Source organism: Hyperoodon ampullatus (genome assembly GCF_949752795.1).
Source record: "Hyperoodon ampullatus genome assembly, chromosome: 16".
Lineage (NCBI taxonomy): Eukaryota > Metazoa > Chordata > Mammalia > Artiodactyla > Ziphiidae > Hyperoodon > Hyperoodon ampullatus.
In genome coordinates this window covers 41513312-41535351 of record NC_136929.1, presented here as the reverse complement: position 1 = coordinate 41535351, position 22040 = coordinate 41513312, and the positions used below count along the sequence as shown (strand labels likewise).

At 34.3% G+C, this 22040-nt stretch overlaps 1 pseudogene across 1 annotated transcript; it reads right to left on the bottom strand.

The window, feature by feature from the left end:
• Nucleotides 1–457: 457 nt before the first annotated feature.
• Nucleotides 458–1245, bottom strand: LOC307064903 (RING1 and YY1-binding protein-like; annotated as a pseudogene). Its single transcript has 2 exons — nucleotides 1232–1245; nucleotides 458–1140 (listed from the first exon to the last, which is right to left on the bottom strand). The product of its transcript is annotated as an RING1 and YY1-binding protein-like (transcript).
• Between the last annotated feature and the right edge of the window lie 20795 nt (nucleotides 1246–22040).

Here is a 22040-nt window from a genome sequence, read left to right as displayed (position 1 = left end):
TCTGACTTACTTCACTCTGTATGACAGTCTCTAGGTCCATCAGCATCTCTACAAATGACCCAATTTCGTTCCTTTTTATGGCTGAGTAATATTCCATTGTATATATGTACCACATCTTTATCCATTCATCTGTTGATGGGTATTTAGGTTGCTTCCATGAATTGGCTATTTTAAATAGTGCTGTAATGAACATTGAGGTGCTTGTGTCTCTTTGAATTATGGTTTTCTCCAGATATATGCCCAGGTACTTTTCTAAGTATGGGAACATGCAAAAAAAATGGGTTCATAAAATTTTCTCCTGAACATATCTAACAATTTGAAGTCCTGTTCTACTAGTTTTCCCAGAGTACAGAGTGCCTCATTCCTGATCTCCACTCTGAACTTCTTTCAGAGTGTGTTGAAGGTCACCAACTGTGGTGGCTAATGACCTAATCTTTGTAGAGCCTGATGGCAATTGTCATTCTTTAGTTGGCACTGCTGATTTGTTGCCCTTTGTTGTGGAGAAACAGGAGAAGCTCTTTGCTGTGCTCTTCGACTGTGAGCTGCTCTGGTTCTGTTGTTCTGACCCTGCATGACAGGTCACTGTGGATGAGATGTCCAGGAGGAGCAAGTCTTTTCCTTAAAGTCTGTGATAATGATGGTGATGTTGCCCACAATTACCTCCAACTGCTGTGTGGTGCTCCTTTCCATGTTTTTTATCCAGGGCATTGAGAAGTGATTTGTTTCACTGGTCTTTGTTGTAACATTTGCAGTTTTCAGAATATGAGACTTTGGTAACACTAGGACTAATTTCTTTATCTTTCTCAGATTTCTCTTTGTCCGGCTTTTCAACTTTCTCTTTCCCATTTTTAAGGGGTGATGGAGTGGTGTACTATTGAGCCACTTCTTCCACTAGCTGAGAATTGATTAGAGGTTTTCTGGTGGAGGTGTCTTTGCTTCATGTTCAGCCAACTGTCACTTAAACTCCTTGAGGGCATATGTACATCACAGATGTTTCATTTAAGGGCTTCAGCACTGTTTCTGAAGGTGCAGATATTACAATTCCCAAAGCCTTTGTTTGTGACAGGTTTCACATGTCTTTTTGGCCTGGTTAAATCTCCCTTTGTCTGGGAGGAGTGGTGGCTGCCATGTGGAGGGAAGCTGAGGAGGAGCCACCGTGGCTTCCATGCTCATGGCTGTTGGCCTCTACTTACTTTTGACTATATACATTTAACAATGAAAGTATACTCACCAGTTGGTTACCATTACCTGTGGCAGTGGGAAAGAAAAGATGTGTAAGTGATGTGGGGACGAGGGAGTAGAAGGGGGTAGGAAACATTTTGAATAAATAGAGAACAAATCTTGAACAAGTACACAATTAAATAAAAAGTAAGAAAAACACTAAAATCTTAGGTGTAAAGGACCTTAAGCAAGGAGATATACTGACAAAAATTTATATGACACGATTGGTGTGTTTTTCCCGGAACATTTCCCTTAGCCAAATTAGTTAGAGGTGTTGATTAAAATTCCATTAACAGTCAAGTTACGAAGAAAAAAAGATAATTTTATTTGAGCCAAACTGAGGATTATAACCCAGGGAACAGACTCTCAGAAAGCTCTGAGAAATGTTCTGCCTCTTAGTAGTTGAAGGCACATCATATACATTTTCAAGACAGGATCATACATCAAATTGTCATACTGATATTTTTCATGTAGTTCGCTAAGGATACATAGTTCAGATAAGCATGTACAAAGCAAGAAGCAAATCACCACGACGCCCTACCGAGTTACATTGCTAGGGTCAGAAGAAAGGAAAAAAATCTGATCTTTACAGTCAAGCAGGCACTCCCATTACACATTAACCAAATCTCAAATATTTGGTTAATGTGTAATGAAGATGCACACTGCACGTTAGGGAAGGTAGGATGAAGCCCAAACAATCACAGAGAAAGAATTTTATGTTTCATTTTTCTTGTTCTGTCTTAAAATATAAATTTTATTATAATGAATCCTTAGTGGAGAAGATTCAGAAATTAATATTAGAAATAATTTATATAAAAAGTGCTATTAAAATATGTATAGAAAATTTATATAATTTTAATTCATAATAAGCATCTATGTTTCATCCTCATGCTACTTCATAGTACATATGTATGCTATGATAAACAAATTTCCAAACTATATTATGGTTTATGTAAAAATATAATAAAATTAAATTAAAAGTTTAATTTGTAAATGTTTATTAGGAATAGTTTTATTTAAACCTGAAAATTATTTTTATTAAACATTATTTTAAATTAATAATAAATAATAAATATTAAATACAATATAGTTCTTGGTTCCAATGCAGTTGACTGTGATTTTGCAGTTTTGCTGTTCAGGAAAATGCAAGTATCAGTAATCAGTGCATACCAAGTTCTATAGTCCTATGGTGCTATTTAAGGACAGTAAGGTCTGAAAGGTGTACTCTGACTAATTAATATAATTAATTAATTCAAACTCTAGCAACTTTGCAATAAATAAAGAAAATATTTATTTATATTGAACAGTAACAGAAAAATATAACCAGGGTTACAAATTTACATTTTAGTCCCACTGGGAACATTTTAAAAGTATAAGACAATTTTGAAATTCTGCTAAAAGCTACTAACTTTTACCTTTTTATTACTATATATTATTTATGTTTTTCAAAATGCTAACCTTGCTTTCAAAGCTATAAATCATTTTCCTAACACAGAATACTTGATTTAAGCAGCATACATATCGATATTGTAGCTCTTCTGTGAGGAATAACCATATAGATTTCCAAATACAAGAGTCCATGAAATCCAGAAGTCATCATTAATGGCATTACAACCTCAACTGAAGATTCATTTATTGCACTATTTCATGCCAGATAGTTACTCTGAAGTTTGTGCCAACTCAGTTTTATCCATCTTAATAACAAGTTCTGCAAAAATTATTCTCTTTTTGAGAGTAAATTGCCTTATTTATAAGAAGTGTCAGTCATGAATGTAAAGATTGGTAATGAATGTTGTACACTTGCATTATCAATTGATTTATATTCAACCTGAGATTCTTTACAAAACATGCATGATCAATAGAGTGATGGGAGGATATTAAAGTAAATAAACAACTATTAGATTTAAATTCTCGGAAGAGCTCATTAAATATTCTGGTTTTGGGGTTAAAATCCCTTAAGATCACAGTTTTAAAATACTGTTTACTTTTATCTAACTCAAAGAAGATAAACGATACAGAGGTCTCCTTTATTTCTGGAACTACTTTAAAATTATACTCTTCTCTGCCTTTTATTATGTTATAAATAAATTTATTTAGTATTAGAAATTTGATTAAATTTGCTGTCTCAATAATTTTTGCTGCACCTCGATAATTTTTTAAGAGACTAGTATTACTGGATTTTCATTTCTTGTTATCCTTATTTGCTTTATTCAAATGAACAACTGATAACCTTATTCTATATTTGAAGATTAACCAAAATATTCCTATTGGAAAGATTGGTCTTTGAAAGTATTTACTTTGACCATATTTTTCAAGTTAATTTAGCATTTTCTTTCCTTCCCTCCTATCCTTCCACACTCAAGTATGTACATTCCCCCCTCACACACTTTCTGCCTTTACACCTTTACATCCCTCAGTACCATTACATAATTCCATGGCTCCCTAATGCCTCCTGCTTTATTATTCCTTCAGGGAATACTATGTTCCTGATTCTCTCTAGTGTTCTTATTTCTTATCCTAGTCATGCTTGAAAAATGGTACAGAAAGTATATTTGTGACTGGAAGGAAGAACACACACACACAAACACACACACATGGCAAATATTTACTTTCTTCTCCACAAAGAAGGCACAGAGACTATTCAATGTCCAACAGTTTTTTACCACTTTTCTTCATTCAGGGCACTCTCCCATTTGTGTTACTAAAATACCATCCTAACTCGTCCTTATGCTTCCACCATTGCTCCTGTTGGGGGTTTAATGTGTCCTCCCAAAAGATACATTCAAATACTAACCACAGTTGTAGGTACATATAAAAATATGACCTTATTTGAAAATAGTGTCATTTGTAGATGTAATCAAGTTAAAATGAAGTCATGATGGAATAGGATAGCCTCTAATGTAATATGAAACAGAGAGACACAGGAAGACCACAGAAGAAGACTGAAAGAGAGATTGGAGTGCTGTGCCAAAGAAGTCAAGGAACATCAAGGATTTCCAGCAACCCCCAGAAGCTAGGAAAAAAGAAGGAAGTATCCTCCCTTAAAAATTCAGAGAAGAACATGTTTGCCAACATCTTGCTTTCAGATTCCTCCAGAACTGTGAGAGAATAAATTCTGTTATTTTAAGCCACCCAGTTTGTGGTAATTTGTTATGGCAGCCCTTGGAAACTAACACACTTACTTTCAGTTCAGTCTCAACAGAATAGCAGAAAGATACTTTCTCCCCATAATGTATTCATGGCAAACTCTGAGTGATATTTTAAAATACATATACAAAATCTCATCCCTACCAAATCTTGTCCCTTTCATGCTCAAAAAGCTCCAGTATCTCCACAGTTCTCTTACAGTAAAAGCCATTATAAAGTCTGCAGGGCTATATTTGACCTGGTCCTTGTTATATCTACTGTCTAAATTCCTAGACTTTCTGCCTTGCTCACTCTGCTTTAAGCAACTGCCCTCCTTATTGTTCTTAAAATACAGATGGAATTTCATTTTCAGGCAATAGCATTGTGGATTATTTGTTCCTGGAAAGTTTTTTGCTCAGATATCTATTTTTTGCTTAACTCTCTTAGGACTGCCATTATTTGTTCACTTGTCAATGTTTCTTCCTATACAATTTTTTTTTGCAGTATGTGGGCCTCTCACTGTTGTGGCCTCTCCCGTTGTGGAGCACAGGCTCTGGACTCACAGGCTCAGCGGCCATGGCTCACGGACCCAGCCACTCCACGGCATGTGGGATCCTCCTGGACCGGGGCACGAACTCGTGACCCCTGCATCAGCAGGCGGACTCTCAAAAACAGCGCCACCAGGGAAGCCCTTCCTATACAATTTTAATCAAACTGGTTATCTTCAAATATTCTATAAAGTTTAATGAATTTTTAAAATTGTTTATTATCTCTCCTTGCTAGGATATATTTTTAAGTTATCATCTCAATTTTTTCTCCTTACTTTAGAATTGCTCCATCCAATACAGTAGCCACTAGCCACATGTGGCTATTGAACTTTTGATATTCAGATTTAACATGTGCTATAAGTGTGAAATGCATACCAGGTTTCAAAAACTTAGCATAAAAATAATGTAGGGCTTCCCTGGTGACGCAGTGGTTGAGAGTCCACCTGCCGATGCAGGGGACACAGGTTCGTGCCCCAGTCTGGGAAGATCCCACATGCCATGAAGCGGCTAGGCCTGTGAGCCATGGCCATTGAGCCTGCACATCCAGAGCCTGTGCTCCACAACAGGAGAGGCCACAAAAGTGAGAGGCCCACATACTGCAAAAAAAAAAAAAAAAGCCATTATTATTTATATATTGATTACATATTGAAATTATAATATTTTAGATATATAGAGTTAAATAAAATATAAAATTTCAGCATTTTAAACTTTTTAAGATGTAGTTTCTAGAAAATTTTAAATTGCATGTTTATCTCACAATTATGACCTGCATTAAATTTCTCTTGCAAGAGTAGTGATCTGGTTTGATGAGACTGATCTTTAAAGGTAGGAAAGGAAGATATTGATGAATGAGTGCTAATGTGTTCATGCTTCTTAAGAAACACATTTATGTTTTATGAAGGAATTTCTTAATACACTTTCTTAAAGAGTGCATTATTTCATAGTGATTTTAGTGATCATGTAAAGTCAACTGGAAACTACTTATTTTGTAAGCCCAGTTTTACGAATTGAAATAGACTAAGTATGTACAAATATATATGTAAAAAATGTTACCCAAAACGGAATGTATAGCTTTAAAATTGCATCTTTGATTTCTTTAATCAGTGTTTTATAGTTTTCTGAGTACAGGTCTTTTGCCTCCTTTGGTAGGTTTATTCCTAGGTATCTTATTCTTTTTGATGCAATAGTAAATGGGATTGTTTCCTTAATTTCTCTTTCTGATCTTTCACTGTTAGTGTATAGGAATGCAAGAAATTTCTGTGCAATACTTTTGTATCCTGCAACTTTACTAAATTCATTAATTAGCTCTATTAGATTTCTGGTGGCATCTTTAGGATTTTCTCTATATAGTATCATGTCATCTGCAAACAGTGAGTTTTACTTCTTCTTTTCCAATTTGTACTTCTCTTATTTCTTTTTCTTCTCTGATTGCTGTGGCTAGGATTCCAAAACTCTGTTGAATAAAGTGGCAAGAGTGGACATCCTTGTCTTGTGCTTTCAGTTTTTCACCATTGAGTATGATGTTTGCTGTGGGTTTGTTGTATATGGCCTTTATTATGTTGAGGTAGGTTCCCTGTATGCTCACTTTCTGGAGAGATTTTATCATAAATTAGTGTTGAATTTTGTCAAAAGCTTTTTCTGTATCTATTGAGATGATCATATGGTTTTTATTCTTTAATTTGTTAATATGGTGTATCACATTGATTGATTTGTGTATATTGTAGAATCCTGGCATCCCTGGGATAAATCGCACTTGATTGTGGTGTATGATCCTTTTAATGTCTTTGGATTGGAAGAATCAATGTTGTGAAAATGACTATACTAGCCAAAGCAGTCTATAGATCTAAAGCAACAGATGATTCACTGCAGTCCCTATCAAACTACCAATGGCATTTTTCACAGAATTAGAACAAAAAAAATTACAATTTATATGGAAACACAAAAGACCCCAAATAGCCAAAGCAATCTTAAGAAAGAAAAATGGAGCCAGAGGAATCAGGCTCCCTGACTTCAGACTATACTAGAAAGCTACAGTAATCAAGACAGTATGGTACTGGCACAAAAACAGAAAGATAGATCAGTGGTACAAGGTAGAAAGCCCAGAGATAAACCCATGAACTTATGGTTACCTAATCTATGACAAAGGAAGCAAGAATATACAATGGAGAAATGACAGTCTCTTTAGTATGTGGTGCTGGGAAAACTGGACAGCTACATGTAAAAGAATGAAATTAGAACACTCTCTAACACCATGTACAAAAATAAACTTAAAATGGATTAAAGACCTGAATATAAAATTGGACACTATAAAACTCTTAGAGGAAAACATAGGAAAAAACACTCTTTGATATAAATAAGAGCAAGATCTTTTTTGAACCACCTCCAAGATTAATGAAAACAAAAACAAAGATAAACAAATGAGACCTAATTAAACAAAGTCTTCTGCAGAGCAAAGGAAACCATAAACAAGATGAAAAGACAACCCTCAGAACTGGAGAAAATATTTGCACATGAAGCAAATGACAAGGAATTATTCTCCAGATTATACAAACAGCTCATGCAACTCAATATCAGAACAACAACAAACAACCCAATAAAAAAATGGACAGAAAACCTAAGAGACATTTCTCCAAAGAAGACATTCAGATGGCCAAGAGTCACATGGAAAGCTGTCCAACATCACTAATTATTAGAGAAATGCAAATCAAAACTACAATGAGCAGTAGAAATGCAAATCACAACTCACACCAGTCAGAATGGCCATCATCAAAAATCTACAAACAATAAATGCTGGAAAGGGTGTGGAGAAAAGGAAACCCTCCTACACTGTTGGTGGGAATGTAAGCTGGTACAGTCACTATGGAGAACAATATGGAGGTTCCTTAACAAACTACAAATAGAACTACCATATGACCCAGCAATCCTGCTATTGGGCATATACCCTGAGAAAACCATAATGCAAAAAGACACATGTACCCCAAAATTCATTGCAACACTATTTACAATAGCCATGACATGGAAACAACCTAAATGGCCATTGACAGAGGAATGGATAAAGAAGATGTGGTACATATATACAGTGGAATCCATTAGAGGTTATTACAAGATATTGAGTATAGTTCCCTGTGCTATACAGTAAGTCCTTGTTGCTTGTCTATTTTATGTATAGTAAGCATTTACATATTTTAGGTAAACCAAGCTATCTTTGTATACAGCAAATAAAGGTTCTCAGTGAAGTGGTAAAAAATTTGCATCTTAATTTCAAAAGTAATGTTTCTATGTTTTTTATTTATACAACCTTGTATTACACCATAAACTTAGATTTAAAATGTATGTAATAGATGACTTATGCTTCTGAAAGGGCTTGCAATCATCTGATAAAGTGAAATATTAATAGTCACCTCAAAATACCTCAAAAGTTAGACTATTATATGCATAGAAAGAGAAAAAATGTGTTATTTTTGAACAGAGAAATCAGAACAATGTCATTTTATCCTTACAGTCCCTAAACTAATGTAGTGTGATAAAGAGTTCATTGATTTTGGTATTATGATGGTACAAGTGAGTGTATTTTTCTGCGTGTTTGCTCTGAAGTTTGGTCTATGGCTAATCTTTTGACAATGAAAAGCAAGAGCTAAATTATGTAGACAATCTGGGTCTGGCCCTTAAAACATTGTTATTCACACTCTCATATTTATTAACTTTCCACAACCTTGAAAGTGAACAGTGGAAAATCCAGTTTTGACATCATAGGCAAAGTCACTCCCCAGTGTCCTCTTTGTTAGAGCAGCTTAGTTTTTAATCCACTTAGTAACATTTTGCCTCTAGAAAATGTCTCAAAGAGCAGAGAAAATAGAAGTTTTTAACGGTAGTTTACTATGAATTATTTGCTATCTCACATACATATGCACAAAAAACAGATTATCATAATTCCACTAAGACCATTCACTCTTTCTGAAAACATTATTCACCCACTCTCAATCACTGTAGTGTGATCAAATTATTCAGATTCTACTTCCATAAAGGAGCCTCACATCTCACTAAGAACTAAACATGGTCAGTTGTGTGAATGTTCTATTTCCATGAATTTCAATACAACGTGTTCTAAATTTGAACCTGTTTGTTCAAGAGCTTCTATGAGAGCTTCTTAGTTCAGTAATACCCACTTACCAAATCTTCTTTCTTTACGTTAACAACTCTAATCAGACAGTACGCCATTTGAAGTGCAGCTTATCATAAAGATCACAAAAGGAGTTTGACAGCCCTCAGACTCCAGGCTAGGCTCCATACTCTATGTCCTTGGGCTAGTTATTTTCTTTATCTCTATTTTACATGACAATGAGAACATTGCCAGCACCTTACCTACAGATTGGTTCTGGAGAGAGTGATTTGTATAATTTGATGAGAGTAATGTTTGATAGAGTAATATGTGTACTATGTGTAATATGTGTAAAATTTTAAGCATAGTGGCAGACCCAGAAAATTATTTATTATCCTATTTGTACACATTTCCAAAAATAATGTAATTTTCTATTAGGTTGCCTTTTAACCCAGTGAATTGTTAAGAATTCTCGATAAATTCTCCTGTTAAATAGAATTGAAAAAAAATATCCTACTTGAGGCTGCTCAGGCTGCTATAACAAAATACCATAAATTGGGTGGTTTATCAACAACAGAAATTTATTTCTCACAGCTCTCGAGGCTGAAAGTCCAAACTTCGTGCACTAAAAATTGTTGGGTTCTGGTGAGAAAACCCTCTTCCAGGTTGCAAATGGCTGACCTTATTGTATCCTCACACGGGAGAAAAAGAGCAAACAAGCTCCCTCCTCATTCTTAGTCTTTTTTTAAAAAAAATATACCATTTATGAGAGTTCCACCTTCAGGACTTCATCTAATTCTAATTACCTCCAAAGACTCCACATCCTAATACCAACACATATGAATTTGGGGGGTACACAAACATTCAGTCCGTAACATATACCACCCAGAACTCTTCCTGCCTATATGTATTAGTTGTAATTTCTCTTCTGGAAGTCCTGACTCAACAGTTCCAAATTATATTTTAATTTTCTCCCTTCTCTTTTCCCCATCACACTGACTCAATCCCTATGTTATATCTATTATGTATTAGGATTATCCACCAGACTGTCAGGTTTGTTAGTCAACACATACTTATTTAAAACATAATAAATTATTTGACATAATTGTTGCTGTGCATATAAAAGGAACACAAGACAAACTCACCCTCTAACTCATAGAAATTGTAGCATATAAATTTTTAAAAATCGACATAGAATTTTGTGTTTATGTTGTTGATTTTCACCTAATTTTTTGTCATGTTAATTTTGATGAGATTTGATATATGCTTATAATCCACAACCAAAATCAAGATAGAGAAAATTTCCATAATCACAAAGTTTCCTTCATTACCCTTTGTAGTCAATGATTCACAACCCTGGGAAAGTGCAATCACTTATCTGTTTTTTGTATATTTTGTCATTTTCTCTAAAAGAGATAGGGAGAGAGAACTATTGCAAGATTCATTGATTTTTTTTTAATATGTGTTAGAATGTCATCAATTTCTAACAAATTTCACAAATAAGATAAATGGTATTATATGCCTTATGACATACCTTTCCTATTTGATTTTTTAGGATTTGAAAATAGTAAACTCTGTGATATTAAATATATAATAATATTTTAAATAATATTTGACACCTTTGAAAGTATTAATAGACAAAATATTCTACTTCAACTATGTTGGATTAGTCATATAGAACTCTTTATTTTGGAATTATAATAAAAATAAAATTTGAAAAAGTTTAAAGAAATTAATGTATAAATTTTTAGTTAAAATTATTAACATGTCATATATTGAGGGGAAAGAATAGGTTACTTAAATTTTTCCTTTATTTGTATTAATTTCCTATTGGTGTTATAAAAGGTTACCACAAATTCAGTGATCTAAAACAACACAAATTTATTATCTTAGAATTCTGTAAATCAGAAGTCTTCTGGACTAAATTCTTTTCAGGCTAAATTAAAGGTGTCAGCAGGGCTGAGTCATTCTATGGAGATTCTATGGCAAATCTCTTTCCTTGTTTTTCTGTAAAGCTACTTGCTTTTGTCTGACACATGGCACTCTTCCTATATCTCCAGGATCAACAACACTGGGCCAAGTCCTCACACTGCCAAATTCTGACTCTTTCTTCCTATTCCCTCTTCACTTTTAAGGATCCTTATGATTACATTGGGCCCACCATTGGGTAATCCAAGATAACCTATTTTAAAGCTGGCTGATATGCAACTTTATTTTTGTCTGAAACCTTAATTCCCTTTTGCCAAGTAGCCTAAAATATTCATGGATTTTAAGCATCAAGATATAGGGGAGCAATTATTCTTCCTACCACAAATTTTCAACAGAAAAAAATTACAAAAATTAAGTGATCATCACAGACATATTAAAAAGGAACTAACTGAAAGTACAAAGCAGTAATATAAGAGTGCTGAAAAGATACTATAAACGGAAGAGAAATACTGATTATTAATCTATGGAGGAGCATAAAACACAGAAAGAGGAAGCACTTTTCACTCTAAGTATTATGATAGGCTGAAAACACATCAAATAAGTCACTCAATATCCTCTGAAGTTTGAATATGTTTGGATGCATCTATTTAATTACCTTTCCATGGCTTAGTAGTAATTACTAATGTAAGGAATAGAGATGACCCTATAGACTCTTATTTAAGATTACTTTCTTCTTATTGATTTCATAATTATCACATTTCTTCAATTACCTTTCCATTCATAAAATTCTGCATATTTGTATGCTATTGGCACTCTGATCCCTTATTTCATAACTTCTTTCTCTCTTCCTTCTCAGATTCCATGAAAGCACAACAAAAAGGAAAGTCACTTAAATTCTTCAGGTTCTTGTTATCATATCTGTGAACATGAGAGTATCATAATAAATTATCCCTGAATCAGTGAGGTTAAAGCAAGAAACATAAAACAAATTCAAATTGGTAATTCAAAGACAATTTAATAAATTGAATAATAGTAAATAGAATACAGTAAGTTCCCTACATATGAATAAGTACAGTAGAACAGTACAACAGCTGGTATACAGGGGCTGGCATCAAGTGAACAAGCAAGAAGATTTTTTGACTGGAGGAGGGAGAGGAGGTGGGAGATGGTAGAGCTGAAGGATCATCAGCAATAATAGATGGAGGGCAAGCTGCAATTTCACTCACAGCTGACATTGATGGCACAGGTTCTGATTCCTTGCTGGATTCAATCCTATCTATCCTCTTAAAAAAATGATCCAGTGATGTCTGGGTAGTAGCTCTTTTTTTCTCATCATAGATGACATGGTAGAACTAGATAGCATTCTGAATGGCTGCTGCAACCTTCATGTACCATTCTACATTTGGGTCCTGTGCCTCAAAAACTAACAGTGTCTCCTCAAATAAAGAAAATCCCCTTACTATTTCCTGTGTTGTGAATATTCAGTTACTTCTTCCTCTTGTCTCTCTTCATCCTTTCTCCGGGTCTCCAATTACATCTTTTTGCCTCACTTCACTCTCACAATTATTTTCACTTTCATTTCCACCATCATCGCTTGGCACTTCTTAGCAGTACCAGCTACATCATCACTGCTTTTATGCTTGTTTCAGGAATGCTGGACTTCAAATAAAGATACTGTACTACTGTATACAGTCCTGTACAGTAAAGTACACAAAAGCACAAGCACTGGTAGAGGATGCAGGCACATGACAATATATGCCAGACAGGTGAACTAATTATGTGACTGGACATGTGAATGCTCATTCACACCATTGAAAGTTTGCAACTTGAAGGTTCATGTGTAGGGGACTTACTGTACAGGGAAACCAAAAGTAACACATGACAAGTAGCTGGGGGTGAAGAGATGAAGAAGTAAAAAAGTCTTTATTTTTGCATCTTGGCCTAAAGAGACCACATGACATAGCAAATTTGGACATGGACAGATCTGTGGATGGAGAGGACACCTGATAGAACTTCAAGAATATGACTTTAAATCCAGAGTCACAGCCAACTCTCAGTAGATGAAGAACCAGGGAAATTGACAGTCCCACTTTACCTTCTCTTGGTCTGCAGGTGCTCACCATCTCCAGCACTTAATGGTATGTGACTTGTGCAATTCACTTAACCTCTTTGAGGTTTTAAGTTCTTTATAAGTTTACTATGAGTTTCAAATATCTGCAAATCATTAAAACTGTTTGGTCCTTATAAGAGTTCAGTAAGTACTAATTACAATTATTATTAGAAGTATTGTCATTACATGATTGTTTGTAGCAGGAAATAATAAAATTGACTTGGTTGAGCATCAGATTGAAAATAGGAGAGGTAAATAATCAGAAATAAATTTGTTTATTTAATGTTGGGTAGTTAATACATGTCAGGAACTTTTCCTAGATATTGCAAATAGCCCACAGTGTTGGGTACACCTTCAAGTTAAAATTCAAGATGGTATATGGAAGAATTGAATTCTGAACATAAGCTTTTAAACTGGAATGTAAAATCATCAATTTTCTATTTTTCTAAGATAGCTGCAGAAGCAGCTTATGTGATGAATATAATGAAAGAGAGAGTGACTTGGAAAAATCAGTTAGCAATGTATATAACTGTCAAATCGCATTACCCTCTAACAAGAGGACAGTCATTTGCTATCACCAACCTGAGAGGCAATATCTGAAAGAAAGCATCAAAAAACTTCAGTAAAAGCAAAAGTGTCATATATTTTTAATGTATAGTTCTTCCTTCAGAATTACTAAAGTTGCTCTATAGCATTAAGAATTCCATACTAAATGAATTCATAAGAAGGGTAAGATATAATCCCTGGTTTCTTTTGTATGCTATATTGTTGAGGGGGATAGTTATATTGACATTGCATTGTTTTACAAATCTCTCATTGGAATATTTCAAGTAGAGTGGAAAGTTTAAATTAAATATATTGTTACTCGAAGACATATCTGAGTAATAAATGCTGTCTTTAGAGTTTTAAAGGATCTGTACTGTTTTGTAGGAGAAAGACAGTCCTTGATCTAAAAAAAAGCATAACGAAGTAGAGAGGTGAAGCTCTTCCTGCCTCACCCTTCACTTGGCTCCTGTGGTTTGTGCATGAAAACTGGCTCACATATATGTAACACAGGATTTATAAAAGAGTACATACTGTATTGAATTTTATTTCTTGGAAGTCTGTATGTGGTTATTTGTCAAAGTTATGATGCCATTAAAGAGAAATATATTAGATAGTATATCATAAATTAGTATTATGCAGTATGGAAGAGTGAAAAAAGAGGTAGCTGAGATATAATCAAGGGTTTTAGCCTTTGTTGAGGATTCAGAAGGTTAGCATAGTGGTTTAAATATGTGGATCCTAAAGCTAGATTGGGGAGTTTGAATCGTGGCTCCACAACCCACAGCCTACGTATAACCAACTTGAGCAAATCACTCATCCTGGCTGTACCTTCATTTCTTCATCAATAAAATTGGAGTTCATGGTCAGGAGTTAATATAAAATACATATGAGTATTTATAAATAATTAACATATCTTCTATGGCTGCTGTTATTATTGTTATTAATGATATAATTATTATACTATCCTACTTAGAAATCAGAGTTATAGAGGACCCCTCCCTTTTACAGACTATCCCTCCTTTTGTCACTAACTGGCTTTGTTCTCTTAAACAAGTCTCACAACCCTTAAAGAATGTTTATTTATCTGTAAAAAGCATGTAAAGAATTGATAATATTAGTCCTTCAAACTGTCAAAATTTCTAATGATTAAAGATGTGGTACATATATACAAAAGAATATTACTCAGTCATAAAAAGGAGTGAAATAGTGCCATTTGCTGAGACGTGAATGGGCCTAGAGACTGTCATACAGAATAAAGTAAGTCAGAAAGAGAAAAACAAATATCATATAATATCACTTACACTTGGAATCTAGAAAAATGGTACAGATGAACTTATTCACAAAGCAGAAATAGAGACACAGATGTAGAGGACAAACTTATTGATACCAAAGGGGGGAGGGAGGTGAGATGAACTGGGAGATTGAGATTGACATATATACACTACTATGTATAAAATAGATAACTAATGAGAATCTACTGTATAGCACAGGGAACTCTACTCAATGCTCCGTGGTTACCTAAATGGGAAGGAAATCTAAAAAAGGGGGGATATAGGTATATGTATAACTGATTATCTTTGCTGTACATCAGAAACTAACACAACATTGTAAAGCAACTATACCCCAATAAAAAATAACTTTAAAATACTAAAATAAAACAGAGACTGTTCATCCTCAGTATTGATATTTTGAAGAATTTGTGAAGTTGTAAATCCAGCAAGATACCTAAACACCTATCCAAGTTTGCAAATCTGTTGGGAATTGACTTTGTGCTCATAGTAAATTCTTATGCTCTGGTTATTTGTTTATAACTATTTATTCATCTGCTCCTGATGACCCAGTATTTAAATGGTAATGCCATTATACACACACATGCATGCACATACACACACACGAGTCACAATTGTTTTGTCTTCGCTGACTTGGGAGGTTTTGTAGAATATTTTATAATGAAGCTGCCCTATTAAAACTGAAAAGTTAAAGGTAAAATGTAATAGTTTGTCACAATTATGTTTTATATTGGCAGGTGTTCTGAACTTTCTGTTCGATAAGTAGACCTACAAATTTCAATTCTTAAAGCTTTGCAGGCAATTTAAAGGCTCATTTATTTCACTGACAGCAAGATATATGTACAGTCTCACATACTGGATGTCTGGGACCAAAATCAGCACTTTGTTGCTTGCTTGTCTCACAGGGTGTAAATAATAGCAATTTTTCAGCATAGGCATACTAGCACAATGTGTTTAGCAAATAAATGAGTGTAAGATGACCTATAGTGTCCTGAAAATTCATAAATAATAAAATGATCTATAGATTGTTAGCAGACAGCTGTAGCACAGGCTAATTTGCAGCCAGTGAAGCTTTGCAGAACAATTTATAACTTTTGAAAATTTAATAACTTCATCAATTTTAACCTATTTTTAACCAGTATAATCTGAATAACACTTTCAGCTATTTTTCCTTGTAAGAAAACATCTAAGAAACCCAAATGTTTTGGTTATTAAAATTAAGTTTGCTTTATTTAGATTTCATGATTGTTTTATATAATTCAGAAAATAATAGAGGAGGAAATTTTAGTGGTTGTCTGTATTTTGTTTTAATAAGAATTTCATGGGAAGAACCTTGGTACACAAAACTATCTATGTAGTTTGATACTATTATTTCAGGGGCCTATCATTTCACTTTTTTTCTATTTCATTTAAAAAACACTTTCTTTTTTTTAACATTTTATTTTGTATTGGAGTATACTTGATTAACAATGTGTTAATTTCAGGTGTACAGCAAAATGATTCAGTTAAACATATACATATATCTATTCCTTTTCAATTTCTTTTCCCATGTAGGTTGTTACATAATATTGAGCAGAGTTCCCTGTGCTATACAGTAGGTCATTGTTTGTTATCTATTTTATCACTCTTTTTAAAAAAATTATTTATTTTATTTTTGGCTGTGTTAGGTCTTTGTTGCTGCACGGGGACTTTCTCTAGTTGGGGTGAGTAGGGGCTACTCTTCATTGCGGGTGTGCAGGCTTCTCATAGTGCTGGCGTCTCTTTGTTGTGGAACATGGTCTCTAGGCACACGGGTTTCAGTAGTTGTGGCACGTGGGCTCAGTAGTTGTGGCTCACAGGCTGTAGAGCACAGACTTTGTTGTTGTGGTGCACGGGTTTATTTGTTCCATGGCATGTGGGATCTTCCCGGACAAGGGCTTGAACCCGTGTCCCCTTCATTAGCAGACAGATTCTTAACCACTGTGCCACTAGGGAAGCCCTATCTATTTTAAATATAGCAGTGTATACATGTCAATCCCAAACTCCCTATCATTTCACTTTTGACAACTAAGTTTTTCACTTTCTGCCTAGGATGAATTATTACCTAGGGACTTTCAGGCCTTTCTCTGGAATGTAAAGTGATTTTATCTTAGAAATTTTATTTCATAGTCCAAGTCTCTTTGAAATAGGGATTTTTCAGGATGTCAAAAAATTTTGGACATGTTTGTGAGGATTTTTGTAATCACATGACTATAGATTTCACTTTATGAGATTTCTAGGTAGGTGGCCAATGCTTGGTATCCTGAAGAGTCATTATCTATAAAACTAAAAACCCTGCATGTAAAGGTTCTCCTGTCTGAATACCAGGTAGAATACATCTATCCTGCCATCCCAGGCTTAGACTAATCCCATAGACCTTGGCAATGACTTCCAAAAAGGAGGCAAGTACATGTCAGTGTGCAGGTCTTGCTCTCTTGCTTGGCAAGTCACCATTTTCATCCATTCTATGTCTTAGCTGAGGACAAACTTCTGACTGGTAAGCATGTAGAGTAATAGGAGCTGGGAAAAAAAAGCCTGTCTACCCTAAGATATTTTAAATATTTCTATTCTGATTTGAACATACACTGAATTTTTAACATATACACTAAATTTAAAGTAGAGGTAATTTTGCAAGAAAAAAAAAAGGCCGTTGGCTTTTTAGAATAGGAGATTACAGATGCACTTATGAAGCCTTTGCTAGTTATTGTCTCCTCTTTTGTTTCTTACAGAACCTTTAAACATGTAAAATCCATTCTAATCTTTTCATATTTTGAGTCCCCTAACTCTCTACTCTTGGTAAGAATAAGGTCAAAGTCACAAGAGTCAATGTAGTATTGAGGTATTTTAGTACCTAAAACCTGGGATTGACTGATCCTTACTGCCCTTATTCTACGTTGACTTGAAGTTCCACATTTTGGGTTTAGTAATGATCATCATGCCATTTTTAGGTATAAATTTATGTTTTTAATAATAATTACTTTTGTCTTAAAAAGTATAAACCATACTCAAACTGGTATAAGGTAAAAAAGAAACTGTATGCTCTAATTCAATGGAAAAGGGAAAAAATGCAGGGATACCTCCCTGAAAACAGAGAAGAGGAATTTAAATGCCCACAGGTCTCACTGTATCTCTTTGTGAAAGAGTCAATTTCACTTTTTGCTGTTAGAGGTTGCCTTAGAATTACTGTTTATTGATTGATGGGTATGACTTCATTTGCTCTAAATTACTATTGTAATTAGGAATTGAGGATGCAGTAAATACAACCAATAAAATCTGTTGATTGTATTTTTTATGCTTTTTTTTCATTGTTCTCTAAGTTAGATTGAGTTCTATATGTTTTCTCCAATGTTCTCTAATTTCCCAATTTTCTTATCTCTTTCATTTAAAAAAGTATTTTTATTAGACAATTGATGAACACATAATATTTAAAGGAGCTTATAAGTATGTTCCATCTCCAAATGTTATTAACAGTTTTAGCAAATTTCTTTAAACTTGTGTCTATAAATGTACAATCAAGAGCAATTTAATAAAATAAGTGTTTAAAATAATATGTTAATTTGTATATAAAGTGCATATATAAAATTATGGAAGTTGCAACATAGGTTTAGTTGCTATTGCCAGAGATGAGTATATGTGCATTTTACAACTAAAATGGTTTTGTTACCTGATAAATGTTTGTATAATAAGTACATCTGGGGGAGGGGCAAATACAGTAGCGCTGGAATGAAAAAAAGTTTAAGGGTGCTGTTTTGAGCTATTCAAGTAACATCTCTTTGAGAAGCAACATTTAGTTTCCTTAACTGAAGGATAGGCTAATTTTTTTTTAATCCACCTGTCAAAATAATCGCTTAATTTAAATCTCCTAGTCCAGAGGTTGTCAATTTGTGTTATTCTTTAAATTGTTCACTTGTGTCCCAAAATATTAATTTCCTCAGCTTTCCTGTCTTCTCTGCAGGGCCAGTCAATTGTAACAGATTCATTTTCCCACAACCTGGTAAATAAATATTATTTTCTGTGTGTAACTTACTTGTCTTCTTGCACTCCCCGACCAAAAAATGTTGAGGATCACCTTCTTAAACAAAGTCTAAAATGAATGACACTGAAGGCCAATTTTGCTAAGATGACTAAAGTGGTGTCACAGGATTAATAAGAGGGAAGGGTGATTCATCAATCTGTTTGCAAATTTTGTGTGCTTGCATTTGTGTTCGTATTTGTGGAAGAAAGCATTAAGGAGCAATTGCAGGGTAAGGTAGGCCAAGTTAAATATCTTTTATAATACTAATGACACATATTTTTTGTTCAACAAATGTCCTTATCTTTACCTTTCTATTTCAAATAAAATTTATTATTACTTGGTTTGGAAGGTTTGGTGAATGTCTTGATGTCTAGGTAGACTCTTGGTGCAGTTGGTGGCAGTACAGGCTCCCATATCTAAGTGCCATATAAATTCTGCCTCCTCTGGAAGTTGAATTGAGAAAATGAATCTGTTGCTCAACAGGCTAAATCTAATATTTGCAAAATGATGCTTTCCCTGAGCCTGGATCCTATTCTTTTGCTCTTTAAAAATTCTTGGCTAGAAATTAATTCAAATTTTAAAGTTTCACAAATTTTCTGATTTGTTTGTTTGATGAATTCTTTGATTATTTAGCTCCCTTTGACAATCTAGGCCCTGGTTACTTTAGGTACAACAAGAATACTCTTAAAATCTCAATATCTGTAAGTATTATAGATAATTTAGTTGATTACACTCAGAAAAATTAGCAATGTTCTTAGGATTATTATTGGAACATTCAGTGTTTTTCATACTGCTCAACCATATTAATAACATAGAGATAACAAAATATTTTTTAAAGTTTTTATCTTATTTGAATGTAAATAAGTTATAGAGGTTCAAAGTGAGGATACATGATCAACTTTCTCCTTAGCCATTGTTTTTGGGTGATCTACCATGCCCAAAATGCTGTTGCGTCCTCTTGTTCCCCAGATGATCTTCTTCAGTGGAATCCATTTTTGTATATCTATAAATTGACTCCTTATATTTGAATTCATACTTGGTGTCTGGGATACACAAAATTTTGTCCTACATTTGATTAGGTGTTATTCACCATCTATGCAACTACCTATCTTTGTTCTGTCACAGAGACAAAAGCTCCAAACATAAACTTTTCACTTTAGTATACCTAACACAGGAGTTATATTTATATTTATAAATTTTTTATTCCCATATCTGAAGTCTCCATGTGGTCCTTCTCATGGGCTTGAAGGAGTGGCATCATCCTTAACTTTCATTGAAGGGTGGTGAACAATACACTGTGACTCTTTAAACTAAGGGCACTTTCCTCAAATCTTCAACCATCATTTTTCTATAGTCAGATACATATAGTCATGTGAAAGCTGATAATTAACATAGGTGGAAAGAATTTTTCAATCTCTTACCATGCCCTGGTGATTCTAACACTTTCCTTTGTAATGAGATGACACTTGACATCTATTTATTTTCTTCAAAGCATTGGATTTAGCTAAAAGTGAGACTGAAATTGTTATATGTGTAAAGTGATAAATTACACCATATGCTGTTAGCATTTTAAAGATCATTCTACTGAATTGTATGTAGTTTTGGAAAACCCTCATAATGTTGTCTTCTTTCTCAAGTCTGTCATTTCCCAAGAAAATACCTTAATCTTTAGATCATTCTACTATGTTACAGAAAAGAAAGGTATTTTTACAGTGTAGTCAACACTCCCTTCCTGGAGAAGTCTGTATCAAATGTTTCTTTGACACAGGGGTATAAGAGCATGGCCTCCTTGCCTCAAGTGAAAACAGAAATTCTAAGATGCCACCCCTTAGTTGCAGAATATAGGGTCAATTTTGAGGCCTTAAAGGAGTGGTCTACTCTCTGCCCAATCCTGTTTCTTTACTGTACTGTCCTCAGAGGGGCATCCCAAGCATCCTCCCTAATAAACACTTGCTTGCTAACATCCACCTCAGGGTCTGATTCCCTAATAACGCAGAGACAATAGTTAGCGGCCACAAAGCACAAACCTTACAATACTACTAGGTTAGTTCAAAGAAAACCCTTAAGTGATTTGTGAAGAAATATTTGATATTATTGATCAGAATGGGTACTGAGATGAAGGAACTCAATATGCCTATCTATCTTAAAGGCTTAACATGCATCTTTTTTCTAAAAAGTAGACTGAAAACAAGCATGAACTATTTAATATATGAAATGTGAGAGATAATATTTTCCTAAATTTCACCAATTATTTCAATGCTAAATTTGTGAGTATAAACTTCCTGCCATGGATTTTTAAAGAAGTACTATAATCAGTGCTGGAAGTAAAAATTGGCTGTAGTTACATTAAAAAAAAACACTAAAAAATTTAACATATTACAGTTAAATACATGATTTTAATGAATACCAACAACAATAATGTCCTTACCTTGGATCATTCCAAGTAAAGAGAGCTCAGGAAAAAATAAATCACTGTTGTTCACTGGAGTCTCCCTTTTAAAGTGAATGTTCTCTTTTCTTTAAATTCATTTATTATTCCAGATTTACATGTTTAATGAAATTAGATCAACAGTTAGTGAAGTTTTTTTTTTTTTTTTTTTTTTTGGCTGCGTTGGGTCTTCCTTGCACACAGGCTTTTCTCTGGTTGCTGCGATCAGAGGCTACTCTTCGTTATGGTGCACGGACTTCTCATTGCGGTGGCTTCTCTTGTTGTGGAGCACGGGCTCTAGGCGCGCGAGCTTCAGTAGTTGTGGCACGTGGGCTTAGTTGCTCTACGACATGTGAGATCTTCCCAGACTAGGGTTCGAACCCGTGTCCCCTACATTGGCAGGTGGATTCTTAACCACTGCACCACCAGGGAAGCCCCAATAGTGCAGATTTTTAAAAGTAACTTCTATTGTTGTTCACTTATGTCATGATTCCAGATAAATTAAGAAAACATTTAAATTTATAAAATGAAAATTAACATAGAAATAGTTAAACTTCAGGGACTTCCCTGGTCATCCAGTGGTTAAGACTCCATGCTCCCAATGCAGGGGACCTGGGTTTGATACCTGGTCAGGGAACTAGATCCCACATGCTACAACAAAATATCCTTCATGCTGCAATGAAGATCCTGCGTGCCATAACTAAGAACTGG